The sequence below is a fragment of the Cavia porcellus genome, unplaced genomic scaffold (genome assembly GCF_034190915.1).
Source record: "Cavia porcellus strain 051 isolate PalLab524CR breed Dunkin Hartley unplaced genomic scaffold, mCavPor4.1 scaffold_2, whole genome shotgun sequence".
Lineage (NCBI taxonomy): Eukaryota > Metazoa > Chordata > Mammalia > Rodentia > Caviidae > Cavia > Cavia porcellus.
Window position 1 is genome coordinate 35325539 of NW_026947485.1, and position 27905 is coordinate 35353443.

General features: G+C 34.5%; 1 protein-coding gene across 2 annotated transcripts in view; it reads right to left on the minus strand.

The window, feature by feature from the left end:
* Positions 1-27905, minus strand: part of Exoc4 (exocyst complex component 4) — a 722212-nt gene that overhangs the window by 575639 nt on the left and 118668 nt on the right. The gene's annotated exons all lie outside the window — the stretch shown is intronic.

The window sequence follows — 27905 nt, forward strand, 5'->3', positions numbered from 1 at the left end:
CCAAAGGTAACAATGAAAACATTCAGGGCAAACCAACTCCTCTGGTCATTTCTGAAAACATTTTAAAGATTAAATAAAGAAATTCAGCTTAAAGATTAAATAAAGAAATTCTCGCACACTCTGCCCCTCACAGTTAGTGATACTTCACAAGACTGCTTTGAAAAGATGGGGGTGGGGTGGGGAGTGATCACTGCTCTTAGCTGATGTATGCAGCACAAGATTTGCACAATTGCATTCTTCTTATATGTAGGAATATTCTGTAAAGGTAATAAATTAAAGTGAAAGAGAAAAGCTAATGCAGATAAAATTATAAATTTAGTAGTCCACCAAAATAGAATTTTTCTGTTAGGAAAACAAAACCTCAATAATGTGACAATAAAACTAATCGTCCTATTATTGTATTTTAGCTAAATATTTACAAATTTGCTAGTTTACTGTACAGTCTCTTGTGAACAATGCAGATGTACAGTCGATGAGTAAAAATGACTTATCTACATACTGATCTACTGAGAAGTTTATCTGATTTTAATTATACTTCTCTTTTTTACGTAGTCATTCCAGATGGCCCCAGCAACAGAAAAATTGTTTATATAAGGCAATCTAACATAGGTTACATACAGTAGTTTAGAAAGGACTTTTCATTGTACTAAAAAGTGCCAAATATTAAAACATGCAAAGATTAATGAAAAAAATCATTTACAGCAATTTAATTGTCTTGTATTAGGTCCACAGTACAAGGAAGCCATGGTTTGTCTCTCATTGTAATATGAAGCATATGGTATGCACAAATGGTAGACTGAAAAGAAAGTAATGTAACATTTTGGTGTAGTACATATATGGATTTTGATGCCAGACTAACGAGTTCAAATCCAAGTTGTGCTACTTAATAGGCATGCAATAAAAAATACAGAGAAAGTGATTTCCATTTTTTCACAGCTAAATTAAACATACATATTTTAACATGGTTAATATCACCTAATTTTTTTCACGTTAATCTGCTAATCCACACTGTCTTTAAGCTTTATGTCCATAGACTTGATTATTCAAATTATTTTACCTGCTATGAATTTGTTAAAGACAAAAATCCCTTTGACACTCTTTAAAGCAGTAAAGAAGGCTTTTAAGACTTCTCCATTGGGGGGCAGAAATCGGGCTAAACTCCAACTACAGCAAAGACTGCTGGGGACACACAGTCAACAAGCAAAGTGAGGGAAGAGTGCATGGAAAATTACTAAGAGGACATACATGAAGGGTCAGGAGATTCTTGCCAAAATAACTTAACAAGGTTCTCACTAAAAGCGGGTCAAAGATTTACACATTAAAGGTGAAGAATACAAAATTTTACCAGATGTTAAAAGTAAAACAATATCAAGGATGAGGTTAAAATAGCATAGCAAAGTTTCTTTCTAACCCTAGACTCAACAAGGGTAGACATGGATGTCTAAAGTCAAGTCTAGATGAAACAGGGCTAAAAGGAAACTAACTGAAATTCGGTCAAGAACAGAATGTTTGCTCAGTCCAAGAGTAAACAAGCACTAAATGCCTACCACAAAGCCTCCCTAATAAAGAACATGAGGGTCAGTGCACAAACTTTGGAACTTTCACTTTGACAACAATGGTCTCTGTTCAAGCTAAAGAAAAAGGTGGCATAACAATTCTACCTTACATTCATATAAGTTTTTACATCCACCAAAAGTTACTCATTTTTATCAATTATTGTCAATACAAATGATCACTGGCCTAAATGAATACTTTGTATACAAGCAATTACAAAAATAGATTAAATGAAAGGGAACCATGAAAACAGGGTTTTTCTTTTTTCTTTATCTACAGGATATATGTCAATGTATTTCTTTCCTAAGTTTTAGTCTATTAGAACTTTATCCTTTATACTTTATCAAAATAGCAAAAAATTACAAGAGGCAAAGAAGAATTCAGAAAATACTGGCCTCCCTTCTACAGCTACATTAAAAATACAATCCTAGGAAATGTTAAATGAAAAACCACACATGTACTGTTCTAAATCAACAGGGATATAACAGACAACATGATAGACATAGGTTATATAGTTTCTAGTTCTCAAAATTTACTAAGCATTTGAATAAATTTTCTTTAAAATTATTTCTTAAACTGTCCTCTTGAATACTTGACCAAGATTCCATGAGAAATTTCATAGTAACGTATGGAGGCATAACAACATGGTGTAAGAAAATAGCACAGGATTTGGAATCAGGATGTACCATCGGTACAAGTTTATTTTCTATATGTGACTTTTCACAAATAACTCCAACTCGATTTCTTCAAAGACATATGAAAGGGTTCTACAATCAATAAATATGTACACAAGTATTAATGATCCATAGAGCATCAAAGCAGACTCATGCTTTAAAAATGTTTTTCAATTAAGGACACTGTTTATCTTTAAGAGTCCATAGACCTTACTTGTAATCCTAGCACCTAATAAGTAGGCATTCAAATATTTGCTGAGGTAGAAGGATGGGTGGATACTGTTAACTCATGATCATAATCTAGATGCCACCTCAGAATGGTGCACTTGCTCCAAAACGAAATCAAAGTAATATTCAAATAGTAATCAGTTTTTATATAAGCTTCATAATGTGAAAAGAGAAACTAATAAAAGGACAAATGTTGCATTTTTTCTAATTGCTATGCTCTATCTCTACTCAAATATTCATTATTGGTGTTAGGATTACTATTTCAGATCTTTTCTCTCCTCGTTCATATTTAATATGGCTCATTGCCTGTTTATACTAACACAAAATTACAAGTTTCATTTTATTGAAATTTGCTGTACATACATCATTAAAAAGACTACTAAACTCAATGTTGTATGTTTTTAATATAGTTTTCATAGACTCAAAAACACTGCAAAGTATACCTTTAACAAAATAAAGTACATAAGTTTCATGCTTTTTTGAAATTCAGTCCTCTATTCAGTCAATATTTCTGAAGTGCTAGACAGTGAGGATACAGCCATACATAAGACTCAATTATAACCAAAAGGCTCCCCAACAAGCCAAGACCAGGTAATAACAAGCGAAGAGAACATGTGGACTCCGGCCTTAAGAAACAATATAATGTAACTGGGCACATTCCAGAATGGTATTAAATAGCATGGTAAATCTTCTAATTGGTTAAAAGAAAACTTGAAAGGTATTTCAGAATTAAAGAAATTTGTCTACAACTCATTCTCTGTGGATAAAATGAGAGTGTCAGCAGCACTGACCTCACACTTGACCGAAAGAGTAACTCAACAACAGCCTTCAAATTAAGCAACTTACAAAGCAACAGACATAGACACTTATGGCAATTAGCACTGATCAAAAAGTAATGAAGAATTTTCTGTATCCAGTTGGCCAGAATACTTAGGCAATAGAGCTATGATGATTTGTTAAGTACTTTTCAGAAGAAAAACTCATTTCTGCTACATATTTTGTAGAGCAATAGATACCTTCCATACTTTTAATTCATCCCCAGATTTTCCAGTTTCCCAAGGGCTCTGCAAAGCCTCTAATTACATAGTAGCCTGAAACAACTATTTTACAGGCTAATTTCCTGCTCACCACCTTTTGGCAGGTGAAAATGTGTTACCATACTTCTTACAGAAGGCAGAGTTAATGTGTTTTGGATACCGAGCTGCCTTAAAAGGAGTAATATTCCAATTCCAAAATAAATAGTACATCTTTTAAAAATAATATTCAGGAGATTGAAGGTTGAAGAAGCTAAATTCAAATGTTAGACAAAAATCAAGTCATACAAAAAACACTGTATATACTAACCTTTAGTAACTTTTTAGAATTATAAATGAGAAATACATATTCCTGTACTTACTGAAGAACATAAGTCATTGTTGATATTAAGAAAGACCAAATTTTAGTGAGAAGTTAAATACCTGCCTGCAAAAAGAAAGGAAAAAAAGATATTTAATTAACTTTGGATGAGTTAAAAGCCACAATGAAGAGTCTCAAGTCTCAAGCCACAATACAGAGTCCAGATCACCAAGCGAAGAGAACATGTGGACTCCGGCCTTAAGAAACAATATAATGTAACTGGGCACATTCCAGAATGATATTAAATAGCATGGTAAATCTTCTAATTGGTTAAAAGAAAACTTGAAAGGTATTTCAGTAATTGTACTGCTTCTTCTAAAACTTAGTTAAAAGTTCAAGAGCCCAACTTCAATTAGAAATCTCTGGCCACAGACAACTTTTCATTTTACCACTGAATGGTCTTCTAGTTTTTTTTTTTTTTTTTAATTTCTACTATTCTATGTTAACTCTCTGTATGTTCCTCCCCCTACACTGCTTCTCCTTCATAGTTCTCTATTTTGTTTGACACAATTCATTGTCAAGGGTACACATTCTATCCATCTATCAATATCACCTATTTCAATATTCACCATCACTTTATCTAGCCTGTTAACCACATTCTAACACACACACACACACACACACACACACACACACACACACACACACGGGTGAAAAAGGAAAGCAGAGCCTGAGATGAACCTAAGATGCCTATTATAGCCAAGAAGGGCTGAAAGAATACAGAGGCCACAGGTGATTCCTCAAAGAGATCTGGCTTTTGTTTCTAAAACAATAGAGTGGGAAGAAAAGACAAGAGGAAGGGAGGACAAGAGGGAGGGGAAGAGGGGCCGAGAGACAGACAGACAGACAATGAACTAGATGTAATAATCTGAAACAAGAATGATATTGAAAAAAATGCAAAAATTCCCAGGGGAAAATGGTAAGAACACTGTAATAACCACCTCAATCATTAGGATGATGCTCAAACAACTGGTCATATGTAGACACTAAAAAGTAACTTACTAAGTGGTTTCTGCAAAATTAACTAAAGCCAAGGCAAATGGAGCACAGCAAGCAGCCCACCAAACCTAGTGTACAGATGTCCATATAGCAGGTGATTGGGAAGTAATGTATTTGTCAATTAAGTATTCATTATATTACTATAAACTCAATATATTGAATTATATAGAGAATAACCATGAAAATCTAAAGAATGTCATCTATGGCTGGTTCTACAAATGCTAGGTCAGCCATAATAAAAAATGTCACCATCTCACATTTCATCAACTGTAAGTCTTCTGATTTTACTTTTGCTTTCCATGATCTATTTTTTCCCAGGTTGTCCATGTATCTTCAGTACCACTAGCCTCTACCCCACTGCATCAAATGTCTTGAATGTAAACCCAAAATCACAGAAAAACACTGTACATCATGCCTACACAGATACTACATGGGATAGTTCACTATGAAATTTTTAACTGGCAATAAAAATTCATTAAAATGTGGCACCTACTTACCTGTCAAATGCAATTATGCCATTACATGAACCCAATATTCCAAATAAATTGAGATATTCCTTGTCACTAGAACATGACAGATATGTGCAAGACATCTCCATTTGCTTCAAGAATGTGCCCCTATCATTCTTTGTTCTCTGAGCCCAAGCCCAATCTTTAGTCCCAGCCCTCTTTCCATAGTGAACAGCCCAGCTCTAATTCCAACCCCATCCAAAGTGTTTCAAAAGGACCCAACTTGCTGTAGGAAGTCCAATAGTGTATTTTGACTGTATCAATCACTAGGTACATTTTAGGGCAAATCTTTTGGTGAATATTTAGTAATACATAAAGCTGATGGGATAACATTTCTGAAATTTATAGAAATGAGTTTCATAGCTGAAGCAACATCTGAGCATAAAACAGCATTATGCCCATCATTTCAGTCATACCAAACTTTAAATCTCTAACGTCTGAGAATCTTACATGCACATATATGTTCAATGAGCAAGTAGTCCGTGAGCTTCAGAGATGCTGGAAGTATGTTGTTTCCTGATCTACATGTTATGCAAGCATGTTTGAGAAAAAATATACACCTAAAATATATAATTTATCCAAAATATACAATTTTTAATTTTTTTTATTTAAGGAGAAAAAGAAAAAAAACAGAAAAAAGGGTACAAGTTATACAGAATTTCAGAAAAAATAATAGGAAATCACTAGTTAATAGATTACATATTGTTATCTTAGACATAGTTGTTCAAGTTACAAAATTAAAGCATATAAAGTGGACTTTCAAACAGTGAGACTGGAAACAGTTTTGTTCAATGATCCAACAAAACTCAGTAATATGGTTAACTATCTTATGCACTTAAATATACATGCAGTATATCCTTTAGAGCACTTTCTTTTCCTTTCTTTTGTACAATGACAATTACACATTTTGGGTTTTATTACTCCCACAGTTCTTATTACTTTTTTTTTTGAAGAAAGTAAAACCAAATGTGACATAATAGAACAGAGTCAGTCAAATCAAAAGGATGGACTTATATAACAGATAATGTAAAAACAAAATACTAGGTGATCAACAATGGTTACCATACTGCCTCTTGCTATCTTAAAAAGAATTGCCTATATCATCAGTTATAATAAAATTGAACAAAACAGTAAAAAATAAAACCAAAACATTGGAGACATTACAGGGCTTTTTAAGATAACAGTCAACTAGAATGGGCATCATAATGAATCTTACTGTCTTAACAGTTGTTGTCTATACTTTCAAACTTGGTACTATCAAGCAAAGCAGAATAGAGGAAAATCAGTCAAAGCAAGATGTTGAGGGCTATACAGGATTTCAAATCAAGTTAATAGGAAATCAAAATGGGTTGCTATAATGTATCCTGCTATTTTTTTTATTTTTCCCTTAATTAAAAAGAAAAAAATAAAAAAGTAAATAATTTTAAAAAAGGAGACTGAGATAAAAGAGGGCATAACAACAAAACAGTGCAGGTCAAAGCATAACCATTTAAGCAAAACACTGCTTCACCACAAGACATCCCGACATAAAAGTAGTTACCAGAGTGTCTCTTTCCTTAAAATCTTTGAGTATAACTTCGTATACTGTAGCACCAAACATATTAAGACAATGTAAAACCATTCAAGAGAATGACAGTATTACAAGGTATTTAGAACCAACTAACAAAAATTTGACAAAATATACAATTTTGGGGGCTGGGGATTTAGCTCAGCGGCATAAGCCCTGCCTTGCAAGCGTGTGGTCATGAGTTCGATCCCTGGTACCGGTAAAAATCCAAAAAATAATAATAATAATACAATTTTTTCAAGTGAAAGGAAACCAGTAATTGGCTTGAATCATCTCAGTAGTTCTAAAACCCAGTTATGTCTTCCAGGTATTCAAGAATGCTTGCTACAGAGCTAAGGACAAAGCTCAAATGTGGAATGCTTTTCTAGTAAATGTGATACACTAGGTTGAATCACTAGTACCATAAAAAAAAAAAAAGAGAGAGAAATGTTTATGTAGTTTCAAAGCTTTTAACTGCTTTTACCCTTTAAACAAGGTGTAGTTTGGTTCAAATTAAATATAATACAAATAAACTGACAATGGTAACATTTCATAGACAACACTGACATAATTTATAGAAATGTTAGGAGGACCGGCTAATTTACATGAATAAAGCATTTTGGAAATGTAAATGATATTAAATTCTAAATGATGATGATAATGATGGTTATCTATATTTTAACCTTTATAAATATAATTAAAAAATAATGAGCACTGAAACATCACTTTATATTCTCTAATCAGTTTAGAAACAGTAATTAAGTCATAAGGCATCTCCCAAATATATATAAATATTTCCATTTAGAGAAAATGGAAGCCAAGTCACCAAATAAAGGTTGTACTGAAAAGAACTAAAGGTAATTCAGTTCTCTATAGGTCCTCAGAACTTCAGTGAGAATGTAGAATTTACTGAAATAAAATGAACTCAAGATTTCTGTTTAGCTCCTTTGTAAAGGTAGTTTAAAAAAAAAAAAAGAATGATAAGGACAAACTGGAAAGGGAACATTATTAAAATGAACATAAGGCCCTACTGTGCATTGTATTCACATTAAAAGTTTAATCTTAAGTGAATAAGGCAAATACAAAAGGTGGGAACAAAATAAAGGGTTATGTGCACGTGTACAAAGTCACTAGGTTCCTGGATTGAGGGACCAGGGACTGAGTCACAGCTCAGTATGACAGCCCTTATGTAGCATGGAACTGCATCCAATCCCCACTCCTGCCAAGGGGAAAAGATGCTGGACTGAAAAGAATTTTTGAAAAATAAAAGGAAGTAAATAAACTTTAAGAAAACACTGATACAGTCCTATTTCATAACATGATTGAGTGTGCCTCCTTGTTTTTCCTTAAACTATTGTTGAAAATGTCATCCAGTCTTAAGTATGAACAAACACTAACATCATTACTCAAAGGATAAGACATCTTGAACCATGGGAAACCTTAATCTGGAGATAGAGCTCATCATGGCCCATTATAACATCAGGTACTAATTCTAACAAATGATTCCATGGTTCTAGATGGAGGACTCCTGATCCAAAAGACCTGTTATTAAGGCTTAGATCACTTCAAGATATCTCCCAAGAGCCTCAGGCACTCAAAGGCAGGGCTTTTGGAAGGTGAATAAATCATAAGAGCACTACAGCTGACCTGCTAATTAGGACATGGCACCTGGTTAGAGATGGGTCACTGGAAACATGACCTGTAAGGATATATCTCCCTCCCTGGCTTCTCCCTTCTCTCTCTGTTCCTGGTCACCATGACATGAGCAGCTTTCCTCCTCCCAGGACCTTCCACCATGCCCATTTCTGACCTTGATCCTGCTGATCATGAATTGTATTAACAAGCCAAAATAAACCTGTGAGCCTTTAAAATGTGTGTGTTGGTTATTTTGTGCCAGCAGTGATAAGAAAGTGAGTAAGATACCTGTCTAGCAGTTTCTTTGTTCTTTCCCCAAATACAACAAGCATATTCAGCAAATACATGAGTAAGATACAATAATAAAGCAAAGCAAACAAAGCCACGAAGGTTTACACAAATAGTGAGAACCATGGAGACAACAGTCCATAGTGGTTAAGTGTCTAACTGAAGTCAGACAAAGCTGAGTGTGAATCTCAGCCTGACCGTTTAATATCTAGGGCAAGTTATTTAATATCTTTAAGTTTCATTTTTGTCACTGTAAAGTAAGAATAGTAATAGCATTATTAATGTATAGATCAAATAACACAATGTAAGGTACTAAACAGTGGGATATGCTAAAATCTCATTAAATCTTAGCTGTAATTTTTAACTTTTTATTAATGATGGAGCCAGATCACGAGAACCTGTGTTTCTAACTAGTTCCAAATGATGTGAATGCAGATGGACAGAAACCTTACATTTGGAACCACTAGTCAATCTAAGATCACTCCTGATGTCACTCTTTAATCTGAGAAATTTTCACGTAAGATTTCTCTTATAGTTAGGAAAGGCTAACATAAAAAAATTACATGGTCATGTCACTGTCAGATCGTCACAGAAATGTAGAATGAACATGTGGCCTTTTCCTTTTGGAATATTGTTATTGATAGAGATAGAGATAGAGATAGAGATAGAGATAGAGATAGAGATAGAGATAGAGACAGAGACAGAGACAGAGATAGAGACAGACATCTGTTTTTGTGTGTGTTTCCTAAAGTAGTAAACCTCACTGCCTCCAGAGTCACATAGGGTCTAAATGTAAATCATCTCAATGTACTAAAAATCACAGCTCTGGAGTCCTACTCACTTGCTCCTTTGATATTATGAACTCTTCAGTTCCCTACATCATCCCAGTTGGCCACAGATAAAGGAAGATACAGATTAAAATCAAACATGTAATAGAAAATAGGAGGATATGGGGCTGGAGATTTAGCTTAGCAGCATAAGGGTCTGCCTTGCAAGTGTGCGATCATGAGTTCGATCCCTGGTACTTATAAAAACGAAAAAGACAAAAAAAATGAAAGAAAGAAAATAGGAGGATTTTATCATACTTTTTGGCTGTCTACAAGTTTTATTTCAAAGGAAATTATATATATAGAATAGAGACCTGTAATAGACATAAATAAAGACATGCATATATATGTGTGTGTGTGTGTGTGTGTGTGTGTGTGTGTGTGTGTGTGTCTCCATCTCTCTAACCTCTGATTAATGATGCCAGAAGGTGAATAATACCTTTCACATATACTTTGATGGTATTCCCATCTGACTGAGGTAAATTTTAAATTTTAAAAACACAAAATTATCATAATGTAAGTTCTTTAAATGTCCCTGTTTAGTTTCAGGAAGTTGGCAGATTTTTCATCTCCTTCAAATGAAATGAAATAACAAAAAAAAGACAAAAATATTTCTGTGTAACCAATAACAATAACACAGGGACTTGGTGACCAGAGCAAAATTATTCTTATTACGAAAGACTGACCATCCTTAAATTAAGCCTATCAAAAGTAATTTACTACCATAAGCTGATTCAAAAGTAAATTTTAATTTCATATTCTTGAGGTGGTTTTTTTTTCACCTTTTAATCTTGCTGGTCTTTAAATAGGATACTGCCAGACACTTTTGGTAGAGTCTTTCTTTTGTGCTTGATTATTTGTCACATTCAATTGAAGCTTGAAATTAAAATTTCATTCTCCTACCAATTTAGTCCCTTCCCATTTGGCAAACATCTTTTTTTGATTCCTGCATTTCTAATGGAGCTGAAAATTAATGACTTTTTTGTTTAATTCTTTGACTATTCAAATGAATCATCAATGATGTTAGCATGGTTCTGTGTACTAGGCTAGGAGTTGTAATAAAAGCTTACCTTTATATAGCACATTACTTCCCAGAGGACTACAGGAACACTTCACACAATATACTCAAAAGAAACACCTCCATACCACCCAGTGGACCTGCTCCTCCAGTGAGATGCACGCTCTGATTTTTTTAAAGAGCAACATAACAGAAACCCTAGTGATTCTAAAGAAAAACTTAACACTTAAGAATGTAATTATACACCAAATACATCACTGAAAAAATGTGGACATAATATATAGCAAGTGTATTCACTTATGGCAAGATATGGAGGGAACTAATTTTAATAAGGGCAAGAAAATCAAAATCAAGAGTGGTGTAAGAGCCTGCCCGGCAACCGCGAGGACATGAGTTCAATCCTGAGTACCAAAAAAAGAAAGAACGAGAATTAAACACTTAAGTGTACTTTTTCCAAAGAATGAAGAATTATCTTGGTTAGTTTAACCATAAACTTAATCAATCACATTCTTCTAAATATATTACTGTCATTCCCATGATGAAAATGATGGCTGTCAGTGAGTGAGCTTCAGTTATGCTGTAGCAGGAGTATAACAGTTTCAGTTATTAACAGTTTATCTCGACATTATTTCATCCCCCTTATCTAAAACCCTGAGCTAATCTGCTTAATCAACAGTAATACTTCACATAGAGAGAATTTAACAATAGGCCAGTATAAAACAAAGTGAAACATATTGACCCCAGGAATGTAGCAAACTTCACAGTTTTATGATTCTTTTGTTATACAATTTTTAAATCTATGAAGTATATTACATTTAAAAAGCATTTCAAATTCAATTTTATTCAAGTTTGTGCTACTATAATGAAATACCATAGGCTAGGTAGTTTATAAACAATAGAAATTTATATCACCCCCATTCTGGAGGCTGGAAAGTCCAAGATAAATTCACCAGTAAATCTGATATCTGGTGAAGGACCACTTCCTGCTTCAAAGCTGACAATGCTCTCACTGTAACCTCACAAGGTGGAAATGACAGGGCAGCTCTCTATAAAGGCACTAATTCTATTCATGAGGGCTCTGCTACTATAACTTTATCCCTCACAAAGGCTCCACTTCCAAATTAGAAATCAACGTAAGAATTTAAGAGGAACATAAATATTAGGTCTGTAGCAAATCTTAAATCAATCAGTGAATAAACATATATTGAGTATCTACTGTTCATTGCTTCAAGTATTTATTAGCTATGAATTGCACAAAAGAACTTGTGCCAAACTTTGTGCAGAGAGGAAAAGACACAATAAAAAAAAAAAAAACTATAGTCTCTTTTCTCATGTTTAAAGACTATTCAAATAATGAAAAATGAAAAGACGAAATGAGACATTTAAAGTTGGGTAAGAAATGGCACTCAAGAGGTCCTTTAATCTGATTAAAATAGAAAGATGTAGATTTCATATGGAAAGAAAAATATTAGACATATCAAATGAGTACAATAGTAAAAGCAAAAAAGTACAATGAGTTTCTGAAAGGAAATGACCAATGGATGCCTCATAGATTAAAAAAAAAAAAAAAAAAAAGACTGGGGAACATCGGAAAAGTTATTCAGAGGTAAAGAGACAGAAAATAGGAAACATGTCCAGTACTGGTATAAGAAAGGATAGTCATATTCGTAGGACAGCAAAAAAGACTCATTTAACTGGATCACAGCCTTTCTATAGGAAAAGAGTAAAAATAAGCCCAGCAAAGTAGAGCTTCTACAAACTGTGGAGACATCTGAATGCCAAAATAAGACAATATTATTACCCAAAAGTTTATCACAAGGGAACATATATTTGTAATGGACCTAATCTTCAGTTTGCATTTTCAGATCAGTTCTTTTGATTATAAAATGCTACTATTACAGGTGAAGACTGGTATATACATGGTATATACATCATTAACGCATCTTAAAGAGTCAAGCTCATTTTTAGTAGACCTTTCTATCCGAAAATCTGAAATTATCATTTCTACACGATAAAATAAGTGTCTGTGATCACTTAGTCTGCTAAACACCATTTTTCCAAACATAAAGTACTGGAGAAAAGGAGGAAAATAAGATTATTATTCATCTCTGCAGCTCTTCTGATCTCTGAGAACACCAGGAAGGTTATGGGCAATGCTACTACTGGTTTATGAGGTATCTTTGAAGACAATGCTGACTCCATATACACTAGCCTACTCTCAAATTTATATGCTTTTAGTAATAGAACCTGATGCTAGTTCCCAAAGAGAGGGGAGTAATTCTACAAAATCTGGGTCAACTACAGGGCAATGAAGCTCCACTTCTAGCCTACGTCAATCAGCAAAGCATCAAAATAAGTGTGAGAGTAGAAAGAAAGATATGAAATTTCTTTCTGATCACAGTAGGTGCAGAGATCATCAATGAGAGTATAGAATCAGTGAAAAGATTTTTAAAATGCTAAAGGAATAATGAGTCTGTTTTCCTACTAATACATGTTCAATAGCCTCAGGATCCAATGTCCAGCAAAATTCAACCCAATTTTCCTAGCACAATAACCTGTGGTCAGTAGTTCTCACTGCAGAACTATACTCTTACATTCCACTTTACATTCTGTCTTTCTTCCTTCCTTTTTACATGCTCCCTCATAATACTATGGGAAGTAAATAATTTCATCATTTCATATTTGAATTTCTGAATTCAAAGTCCATACCCAGGGTTTCCAAGTTTAATATTTATATTTGAAACTGCCATCAAAAGCACCTGACTTACATGATGTTATTATTTTGTCCACTATAAAAAGCACTGCAAATGTTGATCCCTTCATAAGAAACACAGTTGATCATAAACAAGAGCTTACTTTTGTTTTGGAGCCCCTGTTGGATGATCTTCGGTGTATGAAAGAGCCCGAGTAAGCCCTCTAAAGTACATTGCACTAAAACCAATACCAACTACTGAGAAAGTCTTTCTCCTTAGTGCCCAAGTTTACAGTGATGGTATTTCTTCAATATCTTCCTATCTCTAAAAAGGTTAACATTTCTTTACTTCCATGCTAATTTCTAAATATGTTGCTTCTTCTATAAAGCAACAAAACTTGTCTCATCTGAAGCCCTTAATCACTGCAGATGCTCTGCCTGGGACTCCCACCTATCTATCTTCCCAGAGCACATGTGCCCAACACTCAAGGCAGCCTCCCATATGCTTGCTGCCTCGTAAGAACTGGGTAGAGGGATGATCAGCCCAGCTCAGGGATGAGATGCTATTTTGTGCAGCACAGTCAAAAATAGCACTGGCCTTTTTCATTGCCATATCACGCCGCTAGCACATATCTAATGTGCTGTCGTTTATTACCCACGTGAGGCTGGCTACTTCATGCTGAGTTTCTGCCATGTGTTATGCAGCTCACTTGGCGGCAGCTCTTCTCTTCCTATGAAATCATACCCAAAGCAGCGGATTTTGTTGTTGCTCACATTGTATTTTCAAAATCCTTCAAAACTTTCAGATACCAAAGCCAAAGGATTTGTGACCCTCAGTTAGGTGGACAAGTCCTTGACAACAACAAAAAATGCTCTGAGAATCCAAAACAGTCTTTTAAAAACTGATCTCTCTTTTCAGTGCTGTAAGTTTTGCTATAGAATTTTAATGAAGATTTTAAAAAAGAAAATTATCTTGAACACAATTCAACTGTAAGGAAGAACCCATAACCTAACTTCAACATCCCACTGAACTACAGGTAAGATCAGCAAAATTTTGCCATCGGTCTACAAGTAGGCAAAAGCCTATATAAAACAGGTTAGTGATTTGATACTATTAAACAGCATAAGAGATAGTCCTGAATAACATATTTTCTTAAAATTCTTTCAGTTAGGTAGGGCTTTTTTATGATTATACACAATGTTTATAGTCTCCTTTTAGCCAAATGTCTCTATGCAGATGGAAGCGAGAAAGAAACAAAGTCAAAACAGTGAGAGACTCTTGGTGCCATCCTCACTAACCATTTCTCAGTCATAGTACAGACCAGGCTAAAATCACAGGAATTACGGGGGAAACACAGACCCGTAAAACTGCAGTATTCAATCTCTCAACTCCAAGATCTGTTCCTCAGAGCTGGACTGACACGGTTTCTGTCTTGTTTTGTTCTGTTTCTTCACTTCCTTCCAGCTTTACTCGCAAATCTCCCACTTATTTCCTCCCTAAGCTTTCAGTCCCCATCCCAAAGGAGTCACTAGCCTCTGAAAGCCACCTCCCTGACCTGAACGCCATCTGGGTCTTGTGACAACTTTAGACAGGTGAGTTGACAAACTGCTTAAGGATGGTACGCCTCACTTCACTCACATGTTTCTGACCTGTCCCTTTGTGTAACTTCAGCTATCAATTCCTGGAAAAATAGACCCTTGATTTCTATCACATGCCCTCTTAGCCTCCCATGCTCAATCCAGCTGCCTATCACAATTTCACAGATATATTCTGCCAGGATTTCCACTTTAATGCACACAAAGCACCTTTTGCCTGAACTTAATTCCCCCTAGCCCAGGTCCTAACTTTCATCATGACTTATGGCTCTTCAATTGTTAGACTCAATGATAAAAGGTCTTGAAATTCATTCTGTTTCCAGGGCTCCCTAATCTCTATCCTATCTTTTCATTGTCCTCCTTTCGCTCCCACACTGATTGAACTTGCCTTCTAATTGGTATATGTCCATCCATTCCCCTCTCTAACAATTTACTTTTGTACCCTGTTGCCAGGTAAATCATGCTGAAAACATAAATTTACCATATATTTCCTCTATTACAATAAGAAAATAATCTCCACTATAATTACCACTGCCTATGAAATAACCTTTCTCACCCCAACCCCATCAATTTAAATCTAATCAAGCTTCTAGTCTAAATCCAAGGTAAAGGACAAAAGTTAACAGCAAATGGCTCTTCACTAGCAACAAAAGTCAGATTGGGAAATTCTGCAGGCTAAATGATCTTGTTTAGTCAACAAATAAATTTCAAAAGAGACAAATAAATAAAAGATGAAGGGGAAACTTGCAGATTTGAAAAGTCCTAAGAAACCTATCAACTTAAATTATATTGAATTCTGACTCAAACTAAAAAAATTATTAAAGGGTCAGCCTGCCCTCAGAGCCTGAGCATGCTTGGGTTGCAAGCAAAGACACTTCACATGTGATCAACCTGTTTGTGCTTGGGCTGCAAGAAAGAAACTTTCCAGAACTGTTCCAACCATAAAGGTCAACCCTGCCCAGGAAGGTACCTGATGACGAACGTGTCACACTCTGCTGCTCACAACTGGCTCACCTGCAGAGTCCCCCCACCCCCACCCCCCCCAGCCAGAACAACCCTTCAAAAACCTTTTCCTAAGCCAAAGCGTGGCTGTCTCAGCCTGCAAGGCAGTTTACCCTCCCGCCCAATACAGCTTCTCTCTGGAGGCAGAGTGTCTGGTCTGGTTTCATGTGAGTTCCCGTCCATCACGCATCACACAATGTTAACGCTAAGAATTTGATAGTAAGGGAATATTATATTTAAATATGGGTTTTTTAAAAAGTACTTCTTTTCAAACTTTTAGAAAACGATTTTAAAATACAGACAAAACAAAATGATCTCTAGAATTGTTTTGAAATAAGGAGAAGAAACTAGGTAGAAAACAATATTAGCCATAAACTGTTAACTGTTCAAACTGGATGATGGTACATGAGGATGCATTATACTTTTCTATGTCTGAACTTATCTGAAAGTTTCTGTAATGGAGGAATAGAAAAGGAAAACTATAATATTACTATCCAAACTCCTCTTCAATGATCTTGGTAGCAATCCAATTTTTTTAATACTTTCTCTGAAGCATGAACTAACCAAAAACAAAGCTACCTCTAGCCCTATGAAAAGGTACCCTGTCCATCTACCCTGCTCAGCTACTTAAACACACTCTTGCATCTTCTTGCTATGGTCTTCTCAAGCACTTTCTACTGTTATCTCAAGCACAATAAACATTTACCATGAGACCACAAACTGCTCTGTACTGTTTCTGGTTTGTGTTTTTGTCTTAACATCATGTGAGATTAAAATTATTTATCAAATTCCAATTATAGAAACAAATAGAAGCAGCTTCCTTCTTCGCAATCACCAGAAGGAGAAACAAAAAAAACTCATCAGCACAAACACAGAAATTGCAAACAAGTAATAAATGGCAATGGAAGGGAGAAGCGACCCAGAGAACCTCATTTCTTGATAACAGAAAATACTAATTAATGTTATTATGTCATTGGTTCCAGCCAAAAAAAAAGTTCTTGGGGGAAAAAACATATCTGTCAATATTCTCAACTATTCAGATTAAAAATAGAAGTAATTTATGTTTGCTATCTTTGGGCTGTTACTCTAATAAAAGTTGGCCAAAACCTTTGAAGACTTACAACAGTAGTTTCTTACAGTTGTTTAATTTTTTTAACCCTTAAAGAATGCATTGATTAAATTCCTTTCCCATTTTCATGGAATTTTTTCATCCTATTATCATTGGCTATAATGTTATGGAACACAGACACCCTTCCAAAATTGTAACATGGACATATCTTTCAAAATTAAGTTCATTTGGGGGCTGGGGATTTAACTCAGTGGCTTAAGCACTTGCCTGGTAAGCACAAGGTCATGAGTTCGATCCCAGGTACCCAAAAAATAAAATAAAATAAAATAAATTCATTTTCTTGTAACTCCTTTAGAGTGTCCTTAGTGGTTCCGGTTATAATATGATCAAATCTTGTAACATTTGCTAATTCTGAACCAAGAGTACATATAAATCAGTCAAAATGCCACAAAGTGGGCTCTCCAAACATCACAGGATCCCCAAGTAAGTGTGACTACACCCAAGAGAAAGTAACTATTTTAAGACAGTGGATATGACAACACCAAGACATACCAAAACTGTTTTGGTAGAATTTGAGGGGTACTATAAGGAGCGAGAGGAGAGGGAGAAAAGAGAGAAGGAGCTGGAGAAAAAAGAGGTCGGGAGATGGAACAAGGAAGAGGCAGACGGGGGCGGGGGAGAGAATGAAATAGAGGATTAATACCAAAGAGGGAGACTTTGAAATAACCCTCCTAAATTATCTATTCTGTCATTTCAAAATTATTTTAAGATAAATGCTAAATTGTTTCATTTATTCTACGAGTTTCTTTTGCTCACTGAAAAGAAATTTTTGTACTTTTATTGTTTGTTTCTTCTTTGTAAGAAAGAATTTTGCTGTTTATGACTTGAAATCTGAGTAACATTTTGGACATCTTTTCAACCTGATGATACACAGTACTTTAACCACTATTGCTCTCTAATTATTTTGTTATAAAATTTTGTCCTTTTTCATAGAAAAGTGTTTTTTAATTCTTTAATCATCTCTACTAGTATTAATTTTAAAAAGATTAAATGTACACAAAGATCACCAATTCAAAAAAAGGTAATTATTGGTACTCTGAAAACTTCTCTGGTAGATATGAACAATGTCAGTGGAGGTGATGCCTGATGTTTTAATAACACACAGATAACACAATGTTACTCTTCGTATCACTCTTTTTCATCTATGACTATTAATCACCAGCATTCACTAAGACCTCTTTGCTCCTATCTGTCCTCTTTCTTAAACCCAAGTACACAAAATCTTGTTAAACTCACTTAAAATAGCAGCAGCAGCAGCATGGGTCTCACGGACACACAGCTTAGAACACTTCATCCTCTAGAATCCCGGACAAAACTAGGTAAACTGATGAGCTTCAGAAGTGGGAGGTAGGTAGGTAGGAAGAAAGGCCTGCCACTTCACCCACCAGCAGAATGTAGAATAAGCAATAGACTGAAGCACAACCATCCTGGGCATCTAGCAATGTAAGGAAAGTAAAGTGGATCCAAGATCTATTTTGGAGTATCCCTATCCAACCTGCTACTTCCTGAAGTTTGGATCAGTGTATTAAGTTGTCCACATTAGAGACAGACTTCACTGAGCATCAAACACGCTAGGTACTTTGACTTGGGCATTTCTTACACCTGCACTGGGAGCCAGACCAATCTCCTTGGCTGTCCATCAATTCTCTAATGAAGATTTAAAAGTAAATATGAGAACACATGGAAGTACTGGCACTACAGAAACTGATTCCAATCTACAGGAAAAGTTTAAACTTAACTTTTAAATGTGAATTAATTTCTGTTCACTGTGCAGCACACTATCCACTGACAAGACAGAAAAAAATTCTAGGAATAAAAACATTTCTGTAGATTCAATGCTTTGCCTGACAGCACGGCTTTGCTATGCCACTCAAAATAAGAGAGCATCTATAAATTTTAAAAGCTGAGAAATGAAAAAAAAAATCTTCATCTTCCAGAAAACTTTACAGGTTATCTGCCCTAGAATACTAGAGAAAACTAATTTTATGTTAAGGTAGAGAATCCTCCGTGCACACCCAAATGTCAGATGCAACAAAACCTAAAAATAACTCAGTTTCAGGCCTAGATTCAGAATAGAAAATGCATATTTCCTTGAAAAATCTCCTCCAGGTCATGGATCAGTACTAACAATTTTGTAGATTTTCCTATCTGAAAGCAAACTTCAAGTTCTTGCCTTTTGAGGTTAATTTTGTCACTACTTAACACTCAAGTGGCAGTTAACAAAAGAAAAATTATTTTACATTCTGCTTTCTGTTACTCTCTAGAAAAAGAAATCGAGGACTAAGAAAGTGAAATGACTTGCTTTGTAAGTCATTCTTAGTGGTAAAGAGTGCAACTAGAATCCATTATCTCAATCTGTGTACACTGCCTGTAGCACATTAATGGATTACACATTTCAACCAACAATGGCTAAGTGGAGAGTTTTATTCTGAAATGATTTATGAAAAAATTAGATTTTCATCAGAATCATAATGCTTGGAAGATAGATTGGTTCAAAGAGATCTTCTTGCTTTGTATGTTATACAGAATCCCAAAAGAAATGAGTATCTTGTTTCTTGTATATGTCAGTCTAATACACTTGAAAATGTAAGTCAACACTTTGACAGGCATGTCACCACGCAGGTGATATTTTAGAAGGTCCTGCTCTACTCAGAAGGGCAAGAACATGTATTTCTATTATTATAGTTTTTAGAAGAGTGCAAAACCAAAAAAAAAAAAAAAAAAAAAAAAGAGTGCAATGGTGTGTGGTCACAGGGCTGACACAAGGAGAAAACTATGACACCTTGTTACTAAGATAGCTATAGCCTTGTCTCCTTACTGTCTCCAGACACAAACATGCTGAGACAAATGAGCCTTCTGACTAAAGGATGGGTTCTGCCTGCCAGGGATAGCAAAGGTTCCAGTGGAGAAAAATTGCTAAAGTTGTTAAAAGATCAAGAATTGTTTTCTGCACCATGATTTACTACACAAAAGAACATTTCTATTTTTTATCAAGAAATATTTTCAATTCAAAACAAATATGAAATTTGAACTCTAAATACTTATAATTCCATTTGTCATACTTTCTCATCATCTCAGTCATTTCATCTCTTTAATTCACTCATTATATCCTTGACTGCAGGTGTCTATTGTTCTCAACTGTTTCATTCTCCAGAAATAATTTTTAACCTAAACAACATCCCTCCAACAAGTACATGAAATTAAATTTGGCTCAATGCATTTAACTCTACATGGAAAATTAAACCAAAAGTCTTTCCACAACTCCCTATGTAGGTGATCAGAAATATTTCACAGCCAGGACTCTATTATTTAACAAAGATCATGAATACTGAATTTAACAGAAAAGCAAACTACTGCAGACTCTCCCTCACTTCAACAGACTAAGCTCTCTGACTCTGTTTAGCTTATCTTTATTCCCCAGTCCTCGGCAGATAGTTGGTCCCAATAATTTAACACTAACCCATTATTAAAGTATCTGTCCTCTTGGAAATGCAGCAGACAGGTCAAATACAACATTTTACAGACTTTCTAATACACATTCAATAGTTCACAAAACTTTTTCTCCCTTCTTTGCATTCTTTCTTTCTCTAATATCAAAACTTGTCATGCTTATTTTATTCTTAGACATGTCTAGTGATGTAAGTAAAGCAAGTATAGGACACTAAGTATAGGACACTAAACAAATACATCTGAATCACCACAGGAGTTTACACACACACACGCACGTATGCGCACACACACAGAGTCTATTCCTTGTTCATAGAGTTTTTCACTCACAAAGTATAAGAAAGCTAAGACTCAAACTTTAGGTACATCCAATATGTAGCCAGCTTCAGAAACTACTAGTATGAGTCTCATAAGTCACAGACCAAATAGATGACACTTAAGGCCTTCTATAACCTGCACCAAACTCTAACCATTCAAGCTTACCTTTCAATCCACAAAATAAACCTTTAACTATAGATACATCTTCCTTCTTATCCCTGAATACCCCCATCCATTCACTCCTTTGGTGTCACTTACTGCTATTACTTCATTACCTTTTCCACCTCTCTTTCTGCAGTGCCATTCCTCACTTCCTTTACCTCTAAGAGCTCTCAGTTTCAAAAATCTCTCTTCATCCTTCCAATGTCTCAAATGATTTTTATATATACTATATTTTTATATATACTACATTGCTATTCTTAAATTCAGCAACACTAATTCAAGTGCATCTGTCATTAGATATCCAATTTACTAAATAATGCAGTACCATTAATATTATTCAGTACTGCATAACCTGAAAGAATTCTGAGGGAATGAGAAAACATAAAAATCTAAAAGTAATTGAACAGTTCTATTATGCCTTGTATTTAGATGTCCCCCAAAGCCTTATATAGACATAGGTAGGGCTTTTTCAGAGGTGGCTGGATCTAGAGTGTGTGACAATGGAATTGATTCATGGTACAGTGTAAGGCTCAAGGGTACTAGGGCTAAGGGTATGAATTTTACCTGCCCTAAGTAGCCTGGATAAGATAAAAAGTGAAGAAAGAGAAGAAATTATTAAGGTTCCTCATTGCTTTTTCTATCATTTTTGCTTCATGAACTGTTTCTCCTCTGTCATGTCTGACTGTCATTCACTCTTGCCTTGGAGTCAGCCAATTATGGACAGAAACGTCTAGAAACTGTGAGCTCAATAAACATCTCCTTAGTTTAGGTGGTAAGTATTTTGTCCTGCAATAAGAAAGTAATGAAAGACAAGTTGTATGACAACTTTTATTGGGCCAAGAGTTTAGCTCAGTGGCACAAGTACCTACCTGGCAAGCACGAGGTCTAGAGTTTAAACCCTGGTACCAAAAAAAGAAAGAAAAGAAAAAAAGAAAACAAAAGAATTGTTTATAGCAATGACAAATTAAATTATTTAGAAGAACCTCTTGTTCAAAAATCCTTGATTCTCAGTCAGGATTGGTGGTACACGGTACATGCCTGTAGTTCCCCTACTTGGGAGACTCAGGGAAGGAGGATCTCTAAAGTCTAGGAGTTCAAAGTCAGCCTGGACAAGGCAGAAAAGGAAGGAAGAGAAAATGAGAAAAATAGAGAGATGAGGAGAGAAAGGGGAGGCGGAGGGGCAGGACAGAAGAAGGGAGGGGAGGAAAGAAGATAGAAGAAAGAAAACATTAAAAAGAGGAAACAGGGAGATGTATCTTTTGCAAGAAAGGGGCCAAGAGTACTAAGGTGAGGGAAAGGAAAAGGGACACAAAAAGATTTATGATGCATCAAATATAGGTATTAACTACCCTCAGTGAACATAATCTTTGTCATAAACATGAACTAAAAAATAAGAACAAAAACAATAATAATAATAGACATCAAGAAAGGGATCTAGAGAAAGGTGAAGGAGGTAGGCAGGGAGGAGAAGGAATATCACAAGAATCAAGATATGTTCTGTCATGGACCCACTGCCTATGAGGAATATAAACAACATGCACTCCAAATATGTATGAACAAAAAAAGAACCAACTATACTTTATTCTCCAATCTTGGATTAATAAAGATGAGTCAATAGTTTAAAGAAAAACTATAGATTAGTCATGGGTAAAGACATTTTTCTAAAACAAGACAGCAGAAAAGTAAATAGGTAACAGACAGAGAAAGCTGGACAAAGGGAAAGAAAAAGGACAAAGACCACTGTCAGTGTTCAAACCAAACAGGCAAAATACATGAGACAAATGTCATTTCTATGCCTTGGTTCTTTCCTTAAACTCCGAGTTTCAGTTTTTGTATTCTTTATCTGTCAAATATCGTATGCTATTACTACATCAAAAATTAACATGAAATAGCAAGAAGAATGTCAAGTGTATAATTTGGAGACTACGAGTTACTGACAGATATAACACACAACTGATGCCTCTTCAGTTTCATAAACATATCTTGTTTACCTTCTCTTAAATTGCAAATGTCCATATACCCATATTAGAGGAAACCAAAAAACTGAACTGACAATAAAGACTATGGATGCAGGATTTTAAAAAATAATAACTCATTTCTGAAACAATGAGTACCTAGTAGCCTAAGGAAGTAAAGAATGATTAAGTGACTACTAATAAAAATAAGGTTTCTTGTTACAATGATAAAAATGTTCCAAAATTACATTATGATGGCTGAACAACTGCAGTAAGTAGCAGTGAAGTTTATACTTTAAATGGATGAACTTCATAATATGTAAATTATATCTCAATAAAATTTTTTAAATAAATCGTTTCATAACATGAAAATCTTTTCCTCAAATCACTTTTTACCCTGCATATATGAAAAGCATGACTCATTTGATAAACCAGAAATACACATTTTTAATCATTTATACAGTTCAACTATTAATGTCTGATAGAATTCAAAGTTCCCTAAAGTACAGATTTCTGTTTCCAAAAAGCATAGGAAGTATATATATTTGACAATGCCAAAATAAGTGAAGAAAAACATAATACCTTACATCACTCATAACCATAATTAATTCATGATAGTATTATAAATAGGATCCTAATAGATTTCCATGTTCTGCTGAATTTAGAATATTAGTCTAAGCTAGCAAAAGATAGGGATCACACAAACCTATCTAGAACATATTTTATAATCTTGCTGGAGTAGGATAACATAGACTTATAGCACATTTTCTAAAGCTTAATGTATTCAAGTTTTAAATGTCATAAATACTATGACATAAATACTTCTATTTGATAATTTACACACTAATCTGATGTGTTTATGTAATATTGCTAGTAGTTAATGATATATATCTTTCCATTCATTCACCTCTAATCTACGTTTAGCTTTATATGTAAACTGTGTGTTTTAAGGTAAGCATGGTGGTGCTCACAAAATTCCAGCACCTTGGGAGGCTAAGGCAGGAACATTCAGAGTTCAAGTCCCTTCTGAGTATTTAGTGAGATTTTATCCCAAAATTGAAAAATAAGGCATGGGGTAGTATATAGCCCAGTGTAAAGAGTAGGTTCAATCCCTAGTACTACAAAAACTAACTAAAAAATAAAATATGTCTTTTAAATCTAAAATGAGAAAGTAGTATTAAGGCCAAGAATGTCTTTTTTGTTTCATTTGTATTTTTTATTAGCAAATGTTTATAGTACATAATAATTACATTCCTCATGGGGAGATGGTACATGTGCATAGCAAATCTTAATTCCTTTTTCATCCTCTCTGTCCTCCCTCCATCTCTTGGATCCCTTTCCCTTTGCAAAAGATCTCTCTCTGCTTCCCATGATCTTTTTTCTTTCTTTATCTATATGTTGGGTTTCTCATATATGATAAATGATGTAATATTTAAGCTTTTGTATCGGCTACTTCACTCAACATCACGGTTTCAGGTATTTTCCCCAAAAAAGTTAAAGACTTCATGCACACCTGTGTCCAAGTAGCACAGCTCCTATCAGCTAAATCTTGGAAGTGGCATATATATCTACAAATAGATGAGTGGAGTATATTTTTCAAAATGCCATTATCATAAACTTTCAAAAGGAATGGAAATTTCAAATTTATAGCAAACTAAAAGTAATTCCTGATCCAAGATTGGCCTCCTGTTGCAGGAGCAAAATGAACTGCTATGTAGAGAGAACATTATTAGGTCATTAAGACAAAAGCAGTATTATACAGTACATTAGACAACAGCCATCAAGTTTTCAAACAAAAACATTTGTGTGAATACATGTGTACATAGAAAAAAAAAACAATTTAAAAAGTGGTAAAATATTAACAATAGATAGATTTGAATAAAGAAATACATGAGGGTCTTCTGGTCCTGTTCTTATTACAGCTTTCCTAACATTTCAAATTATAATATAAACACTTCTCAGTTGGATCTTCTTGTCTGAGTCCAGTATGATCTCTGCCTTTTAATTACAGTTTAGTAATTTATGTTTATTAGACCTACTTATATGCGGGTATAAATCTAACGTTTTGCTATCTGTGTTCTCTGCTTCCCACCTTTGCTTTGTTCTGTATGTTTTCTTTCTTTGTAGTTCGGTTTTTAGCTTCCTCATTTTCTACTTTCTTCCTTTGGATTAACTAAATATTTATTCAACATTTACCTGTGCTCCCTTCACTGACTTTTTACTTCTACTTCATTTTACTGTCTTTGTGCTCTGGGGATTAAATTATTCATCTTTAACTTACAATGCTTTCCCCTAAAAGTTATAGCTCTTCATGTATGCTGTAAGAAACCTGAAATAACAGCTTCATTTACTCTACTTCTATCCTTGGTGCAGTTAGTGTTATCTAGGATAACTTCCAAGCAGTTATCCTTGGTGCAGTTAATTTTAAACATAAAACCAACATGTATTGTTGTTGTAAACATAAATCAAGAAATTCCATTTTAAAATTTAAAAATTAAGAAATGAGAAAAAACTATTCTACTTTTGGCCACATATTTACCATTTCTGGCTCTCTTTACTTTTTCCTGTAGATCTGAATTACCATCTAGTATCATTTTCCTTCAGTTTCTATGACATTTCTTGACATGCAGGTGTACTGGTGACAAATTCTTTCAGCTTTAGCTCACTGGAAAATGGCTCTATATTATTTTCAATTTGAAGAATATTTTCAGTACACACAAAGTTCTAGACTGACAACTTTCAGATTTTCTAGCACTTTCAAGATTACATTCATTGATTTCTAGATTACATTCCTTGCAATGAAAGGTCCATTATGACTCCCCTATTTCTCTGCAGGTATTATGTCCTTTTTCCCTTTAGCTATTTTTAAAAAGGGAGGGTGGGGTCAACAACCTGCTAATGATGTGTCTAGGTGCTCATTTTCTTTGTGTTACACTGCTTGGGATTTGTTGAGCTTCTTGGATCTGCAGGTTTATATTTTTCAACAAATTTGAAAATTTTTGATCACTATTTGTTCTGATTTTTCTTCTCTAATCTCTATTTTTTCTACTTCTATATTTGCAATCCCACAGTTGTCAGGCTGCATGATATTGTCCCAGAGGATACTATCACTTTGTTCATTTTTTCTGGTCCATTTTCTTTCTGTGCTTTGGTTTGGATGGACTGATCTATCTTCAAATTCCCTGATCTTTCCTTCAATATTATACAATTTGCTTCTAAGCCCATCTAATAAATTTTTCATTTGAGATATTAATTTTTGTCAGCTTTTAAAATCCTACTGATGAGTCATGTTTTCTTGCTTTTTCACATGAAATAATTATATGCTAGACACTGTAGATGTCATTATTAATAATCTGGTCATATTGTGTTACTTTTAGAGTTTTGTTCTGTTAGACAGTTAACTTACAGGGGACTCATGTGCTCTTACCACACTGGCTGATCTGAACTCCAACATTTCCATTCGTTAGGAACCTCCTTTCAGCTCAGTCTTATAACAGCTTTTTTCTGCTACACCTTGTGGTATGCACAGCTTTGTATTTGATAAAAGAGCCCAAACGCATTCTTCTTAAAGTTTTCTGGGGTTCCTTTCCCATAGAATTCTCTCATCTTCAGTATCCTTGTCCACACATTTCAGTTTTGTCTACAACCTCAATCTCTGTTTTCTCTGCTAAGAGAATCTATTGCTGCCTCTCGATTTTACTAGCCCTTGCAGGAGTTTGGAGAGTGCTCCAGGAGGAAGGAGAGGTCACTGTGGCGCTCACCTCATGAGTTTTCTTCTCTTTCTGTGTTACCCGAGTCCATTCACTTTTTTCACTACTTATAGAAAGAGGTAACTTCATCACACCACAATCAGAAATTCCTAATTCTAGCTATTTTTTAAATAGCTCTAAAATCTATTATCTTATCCTTAAAATAAACAGATGATAACAAAAGTCTCATGTCATTTCCATATAATAAATTAACAACCAAGATACAGAATGTTAAATAACTAGCCAAGCCCCTGCGATAGGCACATAATAAATAACAGTTGATTAAAAAATCTCAAAAAATGTAGTTTCAACCCAGATTATTTCTACTAATGTATCAATAAAAAAATCACTGTCCAAAAAAGTCTGAGAATCCAAAAATCAATCATTCAATCCACCAGAAGTATACCTCTGTTCTAAATTTGTAATTTACATTCATGATTTATTTTTTATTGCAAAGATTTCTATTTGCATACAAGCAATTTCATTCCCACACAGTTCCATTTTTCAATTCCCTACATATACTTAATTTTTTCATATTAGTAGGTTCTACCTAATCAAGTCACTTATATTTAGCTGTGTCAAACTTGCTTAAGCTAACTCTTAATTGTATTTCTAATTTTCATCTGCCCAAGTCAAATATATTTCACTGAACACATGGAAAGAAATTATAATACAATTTCTAAATGCCATTTCAGCAAACTACAATATAATTCTTGTCTTCAACAAATCAATCAAAGTGATACATTTATAGCCTACTGATTTATTCTCATCTCTCAGAATAAGCTCTTGATCTTTCATTTAACCCAATATATACAAAAAAGTAAAAAGGGAACAGTCAATAAAATTAAGTGTTATAAAACAGACTTAACATTTCATACTTACTACCTTCATATATGCTTAGTCAGAGAAATAAAGCACGTTAGAATAGAAAGGCAGATACCATACATCCTTAATTTCTACATATTAAGAATATACTATTTTTAAAGTCTAGCTTAAAGAAAGCTTGTTAAATGGCTTTGAAGATGGTATGTTAATGATATCAGAAGTTATCACCTCTGAATGGAAACACTACTTTGTCCTGTTTATGATCTATAAGGTAATATTTTAGGTGGTTGGTTTGTTTTTGTTTTTGTTTTTGTTTTCGTTTTTGCTGTTCCAAATTATTGTCCTCAATACCCTTGG